We start from the raw sequence: 16,846 nt of genomic DNA, 5'->3' as shown, positions 1-16,846 counted from the left end.
TTTTGTATCCCTGTCAGGTTAGGTTTCAAAATCCTTAACAGCGACAATTATATGTCACGGAAGCGAGAAGAGAAAGACTTACCAAAGTAAGATTTTCAGCGCTGACATCTTTTAAAGTGTAACTGTACTTTCCCACCTCCATGTTGGTGCCACAACCCCCCCCCCACCCCTAGACCCGTGAAATCTAGGAGAAGTTTTCTTTTCCATCCTGGCTCTCCTGCACCTCGGTGACAGGCCTATACCTGGAGCTTATGTACATCCTGAGGGGCGCCCCCCCCCACCAGCTTTTCATATTACAACATGAGAAATTCCTGCGGCCTTGTTGCACAGAGCTCCGACTGTTCCGAGCTGCTGCCAAGTCCATAGGAACAGACTAGCCTATATTTATCCGTATTTACACGCCGCTTAAAATAGTCTTTTTGGAGGGAGACACTTCTGTAATGCTGCGCCACATGGGTTTGCACACCTGATGGTGAAGGTTTTTTATTATAGTAGATGTTTGCACTGAAAAATGGACATGATTGATTCACTATATGTTTGGCAGCTGTGAAGACATCCAACGACTATAACGATTTGATGAGTTTAAAAAATTACCCCCAAAGGATCGCCATTGGGATTAATCCTGTTCTGCTAGCGGGAGGCTACTAACCCGCGGCTATCGGCTCAAATCCAGCAAAATGCGGGGTCTTTCTATCGTCCCCAGGAAGTCTGTAGCTTAAAAAAAACAACACAGTTCTGACTCGATACCTGCAGGAAACAATGACTGACAGTCTTGGGTTTCAAAGGTTCAACCCCTCGGTGAGGTTCAGACGCAAGGAGAGACAACTCCGGGGATCCAGCCTGCACACAGAGCTGTCAGCCGAGCCTCTGCATTTTAAATGAGGGCTTTTGAACGGCGTGCACAATGAAACGCTCAAAGGGAATAATAATAATATCACCAAACACACATCCAACAACACACATTACCGTCACAACGTTTGACTTTGTTCGCTTTGAGACATCTGAAACAAACCCACCGTGCTATTATCTCCATCGCGCTCCTGGGTGATCTTAAGTATATGTTTATAGAATGTAGAAGAAGAGATCCATCTAATGAAATATTGCAACGGAATGTTGTGCAAACAAAGCTCAAGAAAAGGAAAAAAAAAAAAGAGAGGGACTTGTGAGGGACTAGCAGATAAAACGCAAATCTTTCTGTAAAAAAACGTTTTCCCGATTTGAGAGTGGAAGGAACCGGGGGAGCTCGCTGGTAGTCGAGATAATGATGCGGCATCGTCAGATAAACCGGCGGTGTGTGTGCCAGTAACAGAAATTCCCGCTATTGTAAACCCAGGAGTGCATCGAGTCTATATTTAGACCGAATTCCTGAGAGCCTGTTTGGATTGCACCCAGTCTTTGTTGATATTATAGATACGGATCGCGGCCAGGTTTTCCACGAGCCGACAGAAAAATGTAATCAATCCATTCATGTGCCGACAATTTTCTTGTCAATCCATTCCAGTCGACTGGCCCACGCCTAAATAGAAAATCTCTAACAGTCTAATCATGGAGGCCGCAACTGCAGGCTGGACCCCAAAAAAACACCTGCCCGGTCCACTCAGCGGTAACCTTAACCAGCTGCAGAATCCACCGCCGGTAAACACACACGAATCCAGCCTGAAAAATTGGGGGTTTTTTCGACCTGCAGGAGCCGTGAGGAGGCGGGCGTTCTGGCGGTATCGGGACCACGGAGGTGGAATGGTGTTCAGAGCGGCGTGGCGTGGAGGATTTTTCAGACGGGTCCCCCTCAAACCCAGCCAGCTGGAACGAGAGGTCCTGGCTGGTTCGCCGCCACGCCGTTGACAGCGAAGGCATCGCCTCCCTCTCCTCTCCTCTCCTCTCTCCCCGGTAAAACCTTTCTGGACCCGAATAGCTGATCCAGCGAAGCAATCCAGATGCTGATTATGCTGAGCAAGGCATGCTGGGAGAGCACCAATTACTCCGATGTGCCTTTCACGTGTTTGCACATTGTAGAGCGGCGCAGATGTCTGGGGAAGGGGCGGAGGTGACAGCAGAAGTGACTTTCTCTGATGGATGACAAGGTAAAGATGGAGGGCAAAGCGATGGCCGTCCAAGGAAACGTCAGGAATATGAACACAGGCAGAGGGTAAACCCATAAAAGAGGTGAAAGAAGAATATAATGTTTTCAATTTCAGCTACAAACATTACAGTTGCACAGAACAAATATATTTATATTTATTTTTAGACACTCTGACCTTTTATGCTCTTGCGGGCCACATTAAATGATGTGGAGGGCCACATTTGGCCCGCGGGCCTTGAGTTTGACACATGTGCCCTAATGCACCAGATTTAATCATGCATCCTTTCACCCCCATGTTGGGAAAATACGTCTGTCTGACATAACATCGATGACATCATCAGAGCTATTTTCCGTGGTGTCATCGCAAGTCTTCAAGGTTTATTAGTGCGAAACCGCAACGACGGCAGCGATCCTCTTGATCGACTGTCATAATCGCCGCCCATTAAAAATCAATCAACCGTTTCATCGCCCAACTCGTGCGCTAACGACGTCTAGACGCATTAGCATTAGCTCCTGCCAGTCTGACTGGCATTCAGGAAGTGTTTCCAGCATGATGTGAGCAACAGCAACAAATAGATGACCCCATGTCAACCCTCCCGCCCGCCCCTGCCTGCCCCCCCATCCACGACCTTTGAGATGCTCTCTGCCACTAATGGCCTCTCTGTCTGAGAGGCGATGCAGCTTCTCCCACCCGCACCCCCCCCCCATACCAAGAAAGAAAAAAAAAAGTGCAGCATTTAAATTCATGAGTGGTAAGCTGTAATTTTTTCCAGCTGCAGGATAACTGCATTCAATTTTTGTGCATTAAATCATTTACTGCCCGTATCGGCAGCGGGACTGTAATGCGTTTATGTAGCTTTATATAATGAATACATCAAATTACAAGTTGATGTGTGCATTACGGGTGAAAGAAAAAGAGTCTGTCATGCGTTTATCCCCCCGTTAAAGTCCTTTAATACCCTCAGCTTAGGCTGACTCAGTATGCATTTATGCAGTTCCTGCAGTAATTATATTTCCATTTGTTAGAATCAACAAATAGAGCGCTCATATGGGGGGTTTTCAGAAAAAAAAAACCTGCACAGGGCTGGTTTGACGTCAATCCGGTGCAGTCCGATCCAAATCGTCTTTACTAGCATGTAAAAAAAATATAAAAAAACCCCAATAAACAAAAAAAAAAGAAAAAAAAAGTGCTGGTCGGTCCAGCTGTGGTTGGAAGTCAAAAGTGCGACTGTTGAAATGGTAGAGAGACACGTTATTTCTGCTCTGACTGTTCTTCCATCACGCCTCGCGGCAGGTGTGAGCTGTTTGCCTGCGGGGAGGCGAGCTGTGTGAATGAAATGATGATAATGATTGAAGAGCAGATGCTGACAAATAACATTTAATGTCCGTTGCAATTAAGGTTTTGGTTATTTTGATTGTTAAATCAAAATCGGCTCTATGCCGTCGGCCGGTGACCTTCAGCTACTAGTGGGTGAAAGAATGAGATACAAGTACACATAATCAGGCAAAGTTGTTATTGAACTTGGATTGGAATCATGGATGGAACCAGTTCAGGTTTGGACGCCTTCCATTTAGATCAGTTTCCAAAAAGGCCAAATATTTTCAGGTCAAACTGAGGATGCCATCCTGTTCATGTCTCTTTTTTTGTTGTTGTTGTTATTGTCTCTACAGGTCACAGGTTAGGGTTGTCAGGAGACAAAAGATGTCCAGTTCTGCTTCGGGTAACACAACTAATGACTCGCTTCTGGGCTCGCTTGAAAAAAATATCAATTTAAGGTTTCTGGAGGAGGCAGCATCAGTAAAGCTCTGCTGTGTTTCCCAGAGGGATCCAGTCCATAATGCCTCCATGTAACCTTCTGAAAAACAATCATGTGGGAGCTGGAGGTCTCTCTGAGCATAAGCCTCCATTAATAGCACCTAGCTCCATCTGCTAGAGGCGCGAACACCAGCTTTTCTTTGCTACTGCCAACCCTGGCCCACAAAATGCTGAAACCATGGAACAGAGCCTCGACCTCAGGCTGTCGGAATCTAAATATGGGAAATAAATACTTGATTTGAGAGGATACACACTACAAACACTTCATCCGCCAGAGCAGAAAGTTAATTGCACATGGCAGGATTTCCTGCAATAAAGAAAATTAGGTGTAAGAGTCTGAGAAATATCTTAAATTATGTGTCAAACCACTCATTCCAAGCACTTACCGAGTAAAATAAACTTAATGGTAGCTCAGAATTTCCCTCGGCGTGTTTTATTTCTGAGTTTAAGTGAAAAGATCTTAAAACGAGTGACCTGATAAGATGATACTTAAGTCAGGAGATGTCATGAATAGCCTTTCTGTCTCAAAACGAGGCAAAGAATTTCAAATTAAATGATAGCCAGCAATAAAGTAAGACTCTTGCCCTCCAGAAGAAGAAAAGGGCAGATTATGCAAAATTACCTTTGAAAAGAAACAAAATATTGCAGGGTTATCTGCGACAAAAAGACAAAAGGAAGGCGAGCGTCTGACGAGATTAGGATTGGAATTCGTTCGCATTTTCCAAATTTTAAATTTGCAAACTGTTGGGCTGCCACCAAACAGCCAAAAACAACACATTTGAAATATTTCTTGCAAAAAACGTTATTAGGTCATCGTATGAATTATTGTTTTTATAACTCGTTCTGCTGCCCCCAAGTGGCCAAAAAAATGTTTGCAGATAATTTTGATGATTTTGGTTTTTTTTTAATCACTACATTTTCCGATCTTCGCACACCCGTCGACAAGAAGCATTCGATTCAAGTCCTTGTCTGGGCTTGAACTGTGGATGACGCAGATAAGCATGGATATTCTAACCCGTCTTTAGCGGGATGAAAGCTACGTCTGCAGAAGAAGAAGCAGAGGCAGGAATCGCGACATCAAGCCACACTTGAAAAGTGTTTCCATAAGCCTGAATGACTTTTTCTTTTCTTTTTTTTTCATCTTTCCAACTTTCCCACCTCAGCCCAGCAAAGAAAAATATATATTTTTAACTTCCACGTCTTTTATGCTCGAATTGAATATGTGCATTGAAACAGGTGAGTGGAAATGTACCCTCCTCAGCCCTTTTTGCAGAAGCTCTGCATTCTGGCTGGGTTTGTGTTTACCTGCAGAATACAAATGAACACGTTTCAGCTTGATTCAGGCACGAATGTGCTAATAATGCAATAAAACATTTCTCAGCGGGCTCCCCATTTGAAATTCAACGCCAAACCCACTCGAATGAAAAGCCGCGCGTCTTACTGACAATGTGGAGCAATTTCTAGTGTTCATTAAAAGGTGGGTAGCGACTACTGACGAATGTGAAATCAGGACGTACGTGGGCTATTAAAAAAACCAAAAAAAAAAACATTACCAGTTCATTTAGGCTGCATCATTAATCAAATAAATTGGTTTGATTACAGAATCCAACTTGAGGCTGATAGATGAGAGCTTTGTGAGGGTCAGAGATCAGCGTGCCCATGTGCGATGTTTTAGCTATAAAGGGAATAAGCAAACACAAGGGATTATCCGCAATTAAGGACACATTTTATGAATATTCATGAGCCGAGGTTGTAAGTGTGACCGAATCTGGCTCTTTATCGGCGCCATGCAGATACTTACCTGAGGCTTTTTAGGGACTCTGAAGCTTCTTTTGATCCGCTTTGCTATCTCCGCTCCTCACGGCGTGACAGGGATTCCCATGGCTAATTATAAATCACGTGGGCGCTCTCTGGCATCACGTAAAATCAGCCCACCTCAGGTTGAAATTAAGGACTTTTAAGGTACTGTGGATTTACAGAAATGACTTCACCTTCAATCTTCCAACCAGGATGGAGCGCCAAGCTCCTACGGCAACTTCTGGTTATACCAGAAGGTTATATGGTCAACATCAGGCTTAATATTACAGCTAAGAAACACCCACTTCCTGTTTTGACTTAAGTTTTTTCCTGATTATACGTAGGTTTTCAAAAAATACAAAAATAAAAAAAATAAAAATCAAGTTTATGTCATTTTTACTCCACCTAACATCCGTCCACCACAAATATTACTGTACAATAAATTAGGATAAAAACATACGTTATTATATCATAAATCTGGGAATGGTGTGTTCGGTTAGCCTTTCTCATCCAAATTGTAAGAATCATGTAAATGCTAGTGTTGCTATGCTAATGCTAAAACCCTCTACTGCCACCAGTTTGTAGTTCATTGGTCATTTCAAAAGAATATTTGACCCCATCGTCACACTTCCAACCAAAACACGGCAAAATGTAAAACGCCGCAGATGGTTTCTGACGCGCCGGTCGGATTCACCCACCCAACCGACGACTCGTCCCCCCCACCCCCACCTCTGACCACCATCCTGACTTTATTTTTGGAAATGCAGCAGCTGCCATTGAGGAAACTCTGCGTCGCTCTCCTTTTTGAGCCGACCCAGGGATGGGAGGGGGGCATCGGCGCTGACCAGGCAGCAGTTTCCAGTGAAATGTAGCCCTCATGCTTTCCGCATTAAAGAAACATGAGCGTATGTTCAAATACACTTCATGTAGTGGAAATCACAGGCCTGAGAGGCCTTCAGAGGCCCGCGTGCGGGTCCCTCGTGGTCCAGATGATGTTTCCATTAACGCTTCATGACGGGCGGCGGATGAAAACACCGATCGATCCCACAGTCCGATGCTCGCCATCAAAAGAAGAAATCCGTGGTAACATGAAGCATGTAGCTCCACCCACCCGCCGCGCACGCGTGGCTAAACAACACGGAGCGCCGCCGTAGCCGATGCTCGCCATCGTCCATTCCGTTTGAAGTGTCAGATCTGGTTTTTTGATTGGCGGTCAAAGAAAAAAAAGCTTCAGCGTTGTGAAAAAAGGATCTGCCGTCTTGTTCTTTTTGAGTCCGCTTTTCTTTTTTTTCTTTTTTTCTCGTCTTTGTCTTTTATTATTATTCGCTTTTGAAACGGTTCCGGTGGAACGACGGACGTGGAATCAGGCAGGATGTTAGTTCTGGGAATACTGGAGTGAAGACGAGTTAGGAAGAGGAAATAATGATCTTTTATTCCCTGTGTTTTGTCCCAGAAGAGCTCGACACGCTCTGCAGCGCTGACCAATGGCGACGGAGACTATAAGGCCGTCTGCAGGCTGTGATTGGTCGAGAATCAGGATCTGTTTTATCACAGTGAAGGATGCTCAATGCTAAACTATGGAAGTTTGGTAAACTTAGCTCGATCTAAGCTATCTATTAGCTTCAGTAGCGATGATTTTTTTAAGTTGTTGATTTGCATCTATTTGTCCTTTAGTCTCTTAGAATAATATTTTTTATTTCAACTCTTACAGAGGAATGAAAACACCATCGTGCCAACGCTTGTGCGAGACGTGGCGACAACTCCCCTCACTTCTCGACACTTTCGGTTTTACTCGCGTCTTAATTTGCATCGTCTTTAACTTTGCACGTAAAAAAACGTGAATTATTCCGCAGCAGCAGCAGCAGCAGCTTCCTGATGCTCGGATGCAAAAGCCAGCGAGAGATCAACCGCCGAGCAGGGGTTTAGTGACGAACAACAGAAAACAATCAGAAACAGCGGCGGAAGGGAACAGATGTGCGTTCCTGCTCGTAAGAGCGTAAGTCATCAGATTTAATTCAAGTAATGTCTGCGGAAGAGTAACGACCCCAAATAAACCTGTTGGGGCGCTGACAAACAGCTTTAACACACACGTGTGTGTGTGTGTGTGTGTGTGTGTGTGTGTGTGAGGAAAATGTGAGGCCTTTGTGGGCGTGTCTGATGATCACACTCAAACTGAACATCCTGGATTCTCAAAGCGTGAAGCGGCGAGCATCATCTCGCTTCTCCCGCCCTCCAAAAAGCGGCTCGGACCGGCTGTTATCCGCCAATAAAAAGCCTTTTTTTTTTTTTTTTTTTGGGCTGAGAGCTGCACGGTGGCCAAAGCTTTAAGGGGGTGGGTTGGAGATGAGACGCGAGGGTGGATTTGGATGCTGGAGCTGTAAATCTTCTTTACACGCCCTCCTCCTGGCTCGCTGGTTGATGTCTGAGCTAATTGCTTGAAAGGACGTTCAGAGAGCTATGAAAAGAAAAACGAGTGGAAGAATCCGATTTGGCTTTGCCGATACAGGAGAACGGAAAATGGGACAAGCGTGAAGAATTAGCCCAGGAAGGATAACGGGATGCAGGAGGAGCGTGTGTGAATGCGTGTAGTTTTATTTTCACGGCTTAGCTGGATGCTAATTTCCCATCTGATGCTGCAGGAGAGGCGGGTTTTGGTCCAGAGGAAGGAAAAGTGGTGTTTTGGAAACAGGAACTCGGGAGGGGAAGTGTGACCCTGGACACGACCCCGAGTCTGTTTTGGGTCAGATCCAGATCCAAGTCTTACCTCCGCTTCAGTCGCTCCTCTCTGGTAGGGGGGGGAATGCACCAGAGGGCCTTATTATACCTTTATTTTGGTGCTTTAGTCTCTCTGCAATGAAAAATAAAATAATTGAGTTGAGACTGGATCTGTTTGCGGAGCTGGCAGCAGCTGGAGGAACTGGCCCCCTGAATGGATGATGGAATATCAGCTCAGCTTTGGACCGAACCAGACAGCACTCAGAGTGCAACCCCCCCCCCCGCCAAGGCAGCTCAGTCTCCCCATTATGTCATTACACCTAAAAAGCAGCTTGACCCTTAATGTGTGACTCTTTGAACGCGAAAACCTGCTCCAAACATTTCAATAAATGGCAATTTGGTTGCGGATCTGGCTCCAGAAGGTGGATATTTTTTTCCACGCTTTACATCTAGTTGGTCGAACACAGAATTTTTTCCTATTTCAAAGACTGAGAGATTCATTAATGCAGAACCGACGATGCAACAAGCTCATTGGCTGCGGCGAAACCCTCCGTCCAACCAGGATTTTCCATTTCCCAGGTGCAACTGAGCACAAAACGCTTTTTTTTTTTACCAACACTTTCCACTTCCTTTTGCCCTTTCTTGCTAACTCCGGCCCGCTCCTCCTCCTTGATTTATTGTCCCACCTCGGAATGAATGCGTCTCAGTGTTAAAAGTGGGGTGTGTGTGTGTGTGAGGTCACCCCCCTTGGCAGGGGGAACACCGGTTGGCACCTGGATAGAGCAGCTGCCTCGCCGCCTGTGACGGACACATCAGGAACCAGACTTACTCACCTGTGTTCCTGCTCCAGACCTGTGGATGGGGGCCCTGTTGGATCGCATCCCCCACCCCCCATTTTTTTCCATTTCTATGTAGAGAACAAACTCGTCCAAAAGGTTGACAGCTGTCAGCTGGGTTCCACACAGAGCTGCAAATCACCTTAATTTAATAGAGCCAGATTTTACAGACCACATAAATGGAGGCCAAGATGTATTTCTGCTGTAATTTAACCGACTCGTCTGTTGCACAGGTTGATTTTGGCTCGTTTCTAAGTGGACGGCTCCATTTTCTTCCGTCTTTAGATCGAATGTTCCGTCCTGCTTACAATCTAAAGTTACGGGCCATGAATGCGACGCTGTCCGTCAACCCGACCGCTCACGCCCACCTCTGTTTGTCTTGGAAGCTTCGATTGAAACACGAGTGAAAAGTTTTTTTTTTTACAATGAGCGGTCAGTTAATAGACAAAAAGACATTTCACTAATTTGCTCCTTTAAATAAGCATTTACTGGTAAATGAATATACCAGACACTACAGGTGGTGACATTATTATGTAAACATGTCATATGTGATATCTGTGTATGTGTAACACACACGGGTGTTTTCAGGTTAGGACATACAGCAATGGACATGTTTACGTTTAAACATGTCCATTGTGTCCATTTTGCCCTCAAAAAAATAAAATAAAATAAAAATAAAATAAGTAAAAGTGAATAAAATAAGGTAAAATAGACATAAAATGAAGTAAAATAAAATAAAAAAGGGGAAATAAAATAAAATAAAAAGATCTAAAATAAAATAAAATAAAAATGACATGAAATGAAATGAAATAAATTAAAATGAAGTAAAATAAAATGAAGTGAAATAAAATAAAATAAAATAAAATAGAGAAATGAAGTAAAATAAAATAATAAATAAAAGTGACATGAAATGAAATGAAATTAAATGAATTGCTTGGCCTTTTAAGGATCTTTGGGAAGCCGCACCTGATCTTTTAATATGCAGATATAATAACGGCTGGGCTTATTAAGTACACAACTACACACAACGGACATTGCCTCCGTGTTTCACTAACACACTGTACTCTCCATGAGAATCTCACAGGAGCTTTGACCTTTTGTTCTTTGGAATCTCCTGATTTATCAGCACCAAAACAAAACAAAAAAATCCAATACAGGCTCCTGAGTCGCTGCTTAATGAAACGGCTGCTGTGATTCCCTCTGCTGGGGCCTCTCTGCATGCTTTGTTCCAGATCCAGACAGTCAATCTGCAGGATGCTAAACCATCACAACAGTGTTAATATGTTCTTGGTTAAACGTGCAACCCACGTTTTAAATGATGCAACACGAGGTGCATTAAACAAATGATTTGTTTCATCTGTGACCGGAACACGTCAGAGGTCTCACACGCGTGGAAATCAGCTTTAATCACACTTATTTGCATGGAAATGGGTATTGATTGGCAGATACAGCCACCGCAGTGCGACTGAAAACAATCCTCATGTATTCCTCTCTCCGTCCTCGCAGGAACAACAGAAGAAAATTTGATTTGCTTTTTAAAGAACAACAACAACCTGTGAGTATATATATATATATATATATGAAACCCAGCAGCAGCAGCAGCAGAGAGCTACAGTATATATGCAAAGGTGAGGACATCAGAAGTGGATCCACTAACCGAGCCGTTTCATCAGCGGCAGAGGAAATGTAATCCCTCCACGCCAGATCTGAAGTGAGATGAATGAAAAGTCACTGAGGCTCTCTGCAGAATTCACAATATATGCCCCCCCCCCCCCACTCGCTTCAGAGAGATTCCTCCAGCTGGGTGGAAATAACTGCACCCTGACTGACAGGTTTCCATCACTCTGTCATAATTTATTATTTATTGACGACTGCGCCATTTAACGATCTCATTAAATCCTCACAAATGGGAGCAGGAGATACCCTCTCCATGTTTACCTGCAGTTGATGCTTGACTCTCCGTTTGAATCCCTTTGTCAGCTCATTAAAACCCAAAACAGAGAGGAGGTTTGTTTCCTAGACACACACAGAAATGATTCATGGCAGAGTTGATTTTTTTTATTTTTTTATTAATGCATTTACATGTGTTTGATTTTGTTTAAAAACTCACTTTTTTTTTTGAAAATCATACATTAGAATTAATTTAATCAATTCTAAATATATTCCAAATTGCATTAAATTCTTGTTATTTGCGTTTCTGTGATGAGGTCAGTGTTGATACGTCTACAGGACCCGCCTTCATCCCTTAATGACAAGCCAAGACCCATATAAAAAAAAATAAAATAAAAAAAAACTTTTCAAACTCATTTAACATAAAATTCAGCAACATTTCAATAACTGTACTTTTAAAAGTTTATTCAAGGTTTTATGTCCGTGTCCTGTTTGTAATGTATCCAGAAATATGAATTTCAGGTGAATGGTTGGTTCCAAATTGTAAATATAAAAGCGTTATTGCTTTGGGAGACCTTTACAGGGTAACACATCCACAGAGATATTATCATTGCTAAGTTATTCAGTCATCCCTGCAGTGGATCCCCCCCCCCTCCAAACGGATGATGGACTATCTGTACGCCGGAAACTAAAAAAAGGTGGCTCTTTTCTCTCCTCGCGCGTCAAGGTCGCGTTCGGGCAATTAGACCGTTTCTATGCAGCGAACACGTGGAGATTTATCAATACGAGCGAATGAAGCGCTCCTCATTTGGTGGTGATGCGTGAGTCATCATCACAAGGCCTCTTCATCCTGAGATGCTTACGTTTAGAATAAATAGGATGCATCACCGCTCACCCCGGGGATTCATTTGCAAAGCTTCACTCCTGGTCCGTTTGGGGTTTTTTTTTGGGGGGTGGGTTCAGCAGGAAACAACTGAATGGATTTAATTCAACCGCTTCTGGATTTCGACCTCTTGGATTTTCTCTTCATTTTCAGGGCATATCGGATGGGTTTTGTGCAAATCGGTGGCAGAAAATAAATCCAGATTGCGGTCACCTTTAAATACAGCTGCAGATTTTGATTTTGAAATCAGTCTTGTTTGATGAAGGGAGGCCCATTTCCATTAACTGACCTAGTTTCTCGCGTTCTATCCGACATTCAGTCGCAAAAACCTCAATAAAATCCTCATTTCAGAAGCTGAAATCAAAGAATTATTCAAAATATCGCCTTAAAAATGGATAAAAACGCTCATTTCCGTCTAACACTTGCGGCTGCATGTTCTCATCTCGCATCCATGCATCATTCCTTGTGTTCTATGCCCTCAGGGGGGTGTGTGTGTGTGTGTTTCTGAAGTGTGTGTGCTGTGGAGGAAAAATGGGCGGTGACCCCTGTGATGTATGGCATCCTTTCCAGCAGTGGAGGGGCGGGGCACTCAGCTCATCTGGCCGTCTCCGGAGACGACACCTGTTCTCACGCAAAATAAATTCATCGTTGAAGGAGCTGCGACCGTCAGCAGGCGCCCATAAATCAAAGGCGCCCATAAATCAAAGATGCGTTCGTAGAAAAAAAAAACTCGTCTCCTCCAGCGACGCTGTGAGCTGCGTTCAGTCGACGCGTGACGCCGCTTGTTTATTCAGCCCAGGGCCCGTAAGGAAATATTATAGTTTTACATTCATCTGCAATCATCTGTGACAAGAACACCCCCCCCCCCAACCCCCACCCCCCTCCATAGGTCAACAGAGCTGTTCGGGGTCACAGAGGTCAGAGATTAGAGCAGATTAGCACACGCAATAATGTCTTTCCTTTCAATCTGCATTAAGACCGGCATCAGATTTAGTCATCTGGATTTAGTGGACCCCCCCCACCTCCGATGGGGAGGTGAATTGAACCCCCCTCATCTGGACGCAGGAGATGCTGCATAATTTATCCAAATGATGTCGAGCCGCCGTATCGAAGCAGACTCCTAAAAAAGTCATGAGTTCATTTAGGATCAGTCAGCAGGGGGGTGGACGGATGGGGGGGCGGAGGTGTCATGTGCATGATGGAGTCCAACTGTGGTCTGACTCAGCCAATAACCCCCCCCCCCCACACCCACACACCCCCCACGAGTAAAGCTGCCCATCAGTTCTGCATCGCTATCTCATGACGCGTCATCCACACGGCAACCCCCCCCCCGCCCGCTTTAAAACCACAATGCATCCGGACCCACGGGTGTCACATGTCGGGAAACCAAAGCTGGGGTTGGGGGGGGGGGGTGGCGGAGATGGGGAGGGGGAGGGGGGGTCATAACAGAACCACATAAGTCATGTTTCAGCTGCAGCCAACAGACGTGGAGCCCCACAGAGATTCACCTCCAAATGAACAAACAGGAAGAAAACCCCCCCAAATCATCTCTGGGACTTACTTTACTGATCGTCCTGTTTTCTCCGCTGACTTTTAGCCAGATCAAATCTTTCTTGCAGCAGCCCTTTATTAAATATTTATCAGTCAAAGATGAATAAAGTCAATTTTTTAAGCCGGTTCTCTTGGTCAGCTCTCATATCGGTGCCGAACGGCCCGCGCAAATATCACCGGGGTCGGGCTGTAATCACTGTTCAGCCTTGACACACACATGCACACACACACACACACACACACACATGCACACACACACACACATGCACACACACACACACACACACACATGCACACACACACACACACACGTGCACACACACACACACACCGAATAAGAGGGATGAGTAATACTCAGGCTGGAAAGAACCGCATGGCAGCAGCTGTCTGAGCTCCTGGGAGTTGAAAGCAGACTTAGCAACAAACTCATTTGTACGTCAGACAAAATAAAGACATTTGATCTTCTCGTCACGACCGGATCGGATTGGAAACGCACCGTTTTTTTTTGTTGTTTTCTTTCTTTTCTCAGCGGAAACACTGAATCATGCAGCATGAGGTCAGCTCTTCCTTTTACAACATCCCAATACGAGTCGATCAGACGTCTTTTCCGTCCCCGTCTCCCTATAGCAGGCACGTGCAGAAGCCATTACTTCTCATCTCATTTACCCACCCCCCCCCCACCCCCCCTACCCTCCTCCTTCCCATGCTGGGAGCTTTACAGCGTTTTAAACTTCCTTCCATTATGAATAGGCAAAACGGTCGACCGCGACGAGCTGTTAATAAAACTCTTCCTTTACACAAGAACCGTAGGAGGCCTCGTCCCACTCAGACATTATTTACTTCCTGGTGATAGCCCCCAACAACACGAGACGGAGGAGGGTGGATCGCACTTGTTTGTTTACCCCAAAAACTTTCCTCCGAGGTGCATTCTGGGTCAGATTTTAGACTAATATAATCAATGAGAAGGTTGTGGGGTTGTCTCCTTTCTCTTTCACCAATGATGTTTTCCTCCTCGCCATCCAGGCGAGATATCGATCAACTCTTAACAAAAACCAGGTTCTGGGTCGGACCTACCTCTCATGAATACCAATGCTGCTATTGACCCTCCCAGAATCATCCGTGACTCACACAAGTCCAATTTCAAGGTTACGTGACACCGAAGGGACGACCCAAACTTGCTATTAATTTTCTGGTTCTTTGATCAAATATGGAGGCTTAAAAATCCAATAGGGCAGCGGAAATGTGGCGCCCCCTCCCCCCCCCCAATTCGATTCTCCAACTCCCAATAATGTGAGGCGACGGCGCTGATTGCAGTGGCAGCAGCGCGTGGTGCTTCTAGGGGGAAGTGGCAGCTTCAATAGTTCCTCCTTGAAGTCCGGTGTGTTGTTTCTCAGAGCGGTGCTTCACCGTGTGGGGGCAGGAGCAATTTGATGCCAGACTAAAATACCCCAGGTCCCAGTGGTTCCCTTCACTGGGGTAAACCCGGAGGCAACTGGGGGATCTCGGAGAAGCGGATATATTTTTTTATATCCTGGAAGTCTCAGAATGAAGATGTAGGGAACGCTCCATCTGTAGGGAGAGGGTGCGTTTGATTTGTTTTTGGCGACTTCAGCAAAAAATCCTACACAGGTTTTCATGTTAGGATGTCTTCGTACCTCCGGACCGGAGTTACAACATCAGCGAGACAGCATCTCGTTCTTTACCAGGCGCCAGCGGATGGATACAACATCAGCTGAGACCGCATCTCATTCTTTACTGCGCGTCGGCGGATGGATAAAACATCAGCTGAGACCGCATCTCATTCTTTACTGCGCGTCGGCGGATGGATACAACATCAGCTCAGACCGGATCTCGTTCTTTACCGCGCGTCGGCGGATGGATACAACATCAGCTCAGACCGGATCTCGTTCTTTACTGCGTGTCGGCGGATGGATACAACATCAGCTGACACCGGATCTCGTTCTTTACCATGTGTCGGCGGATGGATACAACATCAGCGAGACCGCATCTCGTTCTTTACCGTGTGTCGGCGGATGGATACAACATCAGCGAGACCGGATCTCGTTCTTTACCGCATGTCGGCGGATGGATACAACATCAGCTCAGACCGGATCTCGTTCTTTACCGCGCGTCGGCGGATGGATACAACATCAGCTGAGACCAGGCTTTAACGGCCTCCATTACAAAGCTGGCGATGAAGATGACGGCGATCGACTCGGCGATAGTGGAGAGAGAACGTGATGTACGGGTCTATATTTCCCAGCTGAGCGCGCCGTCGCTGGAATCGCCAAATCTCTTCGGAGTCGACCGATTCATCCGAACGCATCACGACGAACCGTCGGACGGATGAACACGCCCTCTCCAGTGGAGAAATTACAAGCCTCCTTTTCCCAGTTAATTCCAGTCCTTCTGTCTGAGGTGTGTGTGTGTGTGTGTGTGTGTGTGTGTGTGTGTGTGTGTGTGTGTGTGTGTGTGTGTGTGTGTGTGTGTGGCACAAACACCTCGTTGTTGTCTGAACGTCCTGATATTGAGTTCTGGCGGTTTTATTGCAAACACCACAGTGAGGTGGAAGCAAATGAAACACACACATTATGTGGCCTCCCATAAATCCCCCTTTGCCTTAATGGTCTGAGCAACCAGCCAGTGAGCAGCAGCTGTCTCCGTGCCCTCCCCCACCGACACCCCCTCAACCCCCACCTCCCCCTCCAATGAAAGAAAACCACAATAACACCCTGATGGTCCAATGGAGACTTGGTTGTAATAGCTTTACGGTGTGTTTTTTTTTCCTTCTATTGATATTGTTGCGGCACACACACACACACACACACACACACACACACACACACACACACACACACACACACACACATCCGTGATGCGTTTGCCACAGATGTCGGCGGTGAGCTCAAACGACGCGTTCACATGAAATTAGAAAAGGGATCGTTTCTCCTTTTTGCTTTTTATTCGTTCAGGGAATTCTGCCTCAATCGAACAACATTGAGCATGAATAGAATATCTGTGGTGCTGAGAAATAAAAAATTAAAGCCGGAGGCAGGAATTATACCATCCTTTTCGTTGTTATGAGTTTGTTTTTTTGCTTTATCTCGAATCGACAAAAAAAAAAAAGGTCGGAGACTGAATAATGGATAAATGAAGAGATTTATTTAGCCTGTATGTTTAATCTCTAATGCTGGTTGCTCAGTGACCACATCTAAAGGATCTGTCTGTAAAAAGATTCAGGGCAAAGAGTGAGTTTCCATCGATGGGATAGTCTAGTG

The sequence above is a fragment of the Antennarius striatus genome, chromosome 21, assembly GCF_040054535.1.
Source record: "Antennarius striatus isolate MH-2024 chromosome 21, ASM4005453v1, whole genome shotgun sequence".
Lineage (NCBI taxonomy): Eukaryota > Metazoa > Chordata > Actinopteri > Lophiiformes > Antennariidae > Antennarius > Antennarius striatus.
The sequence above is the reverse complement of the archived record's forward strand: the minus strand, read 5'-3'. Positions refer to the sequence as shown.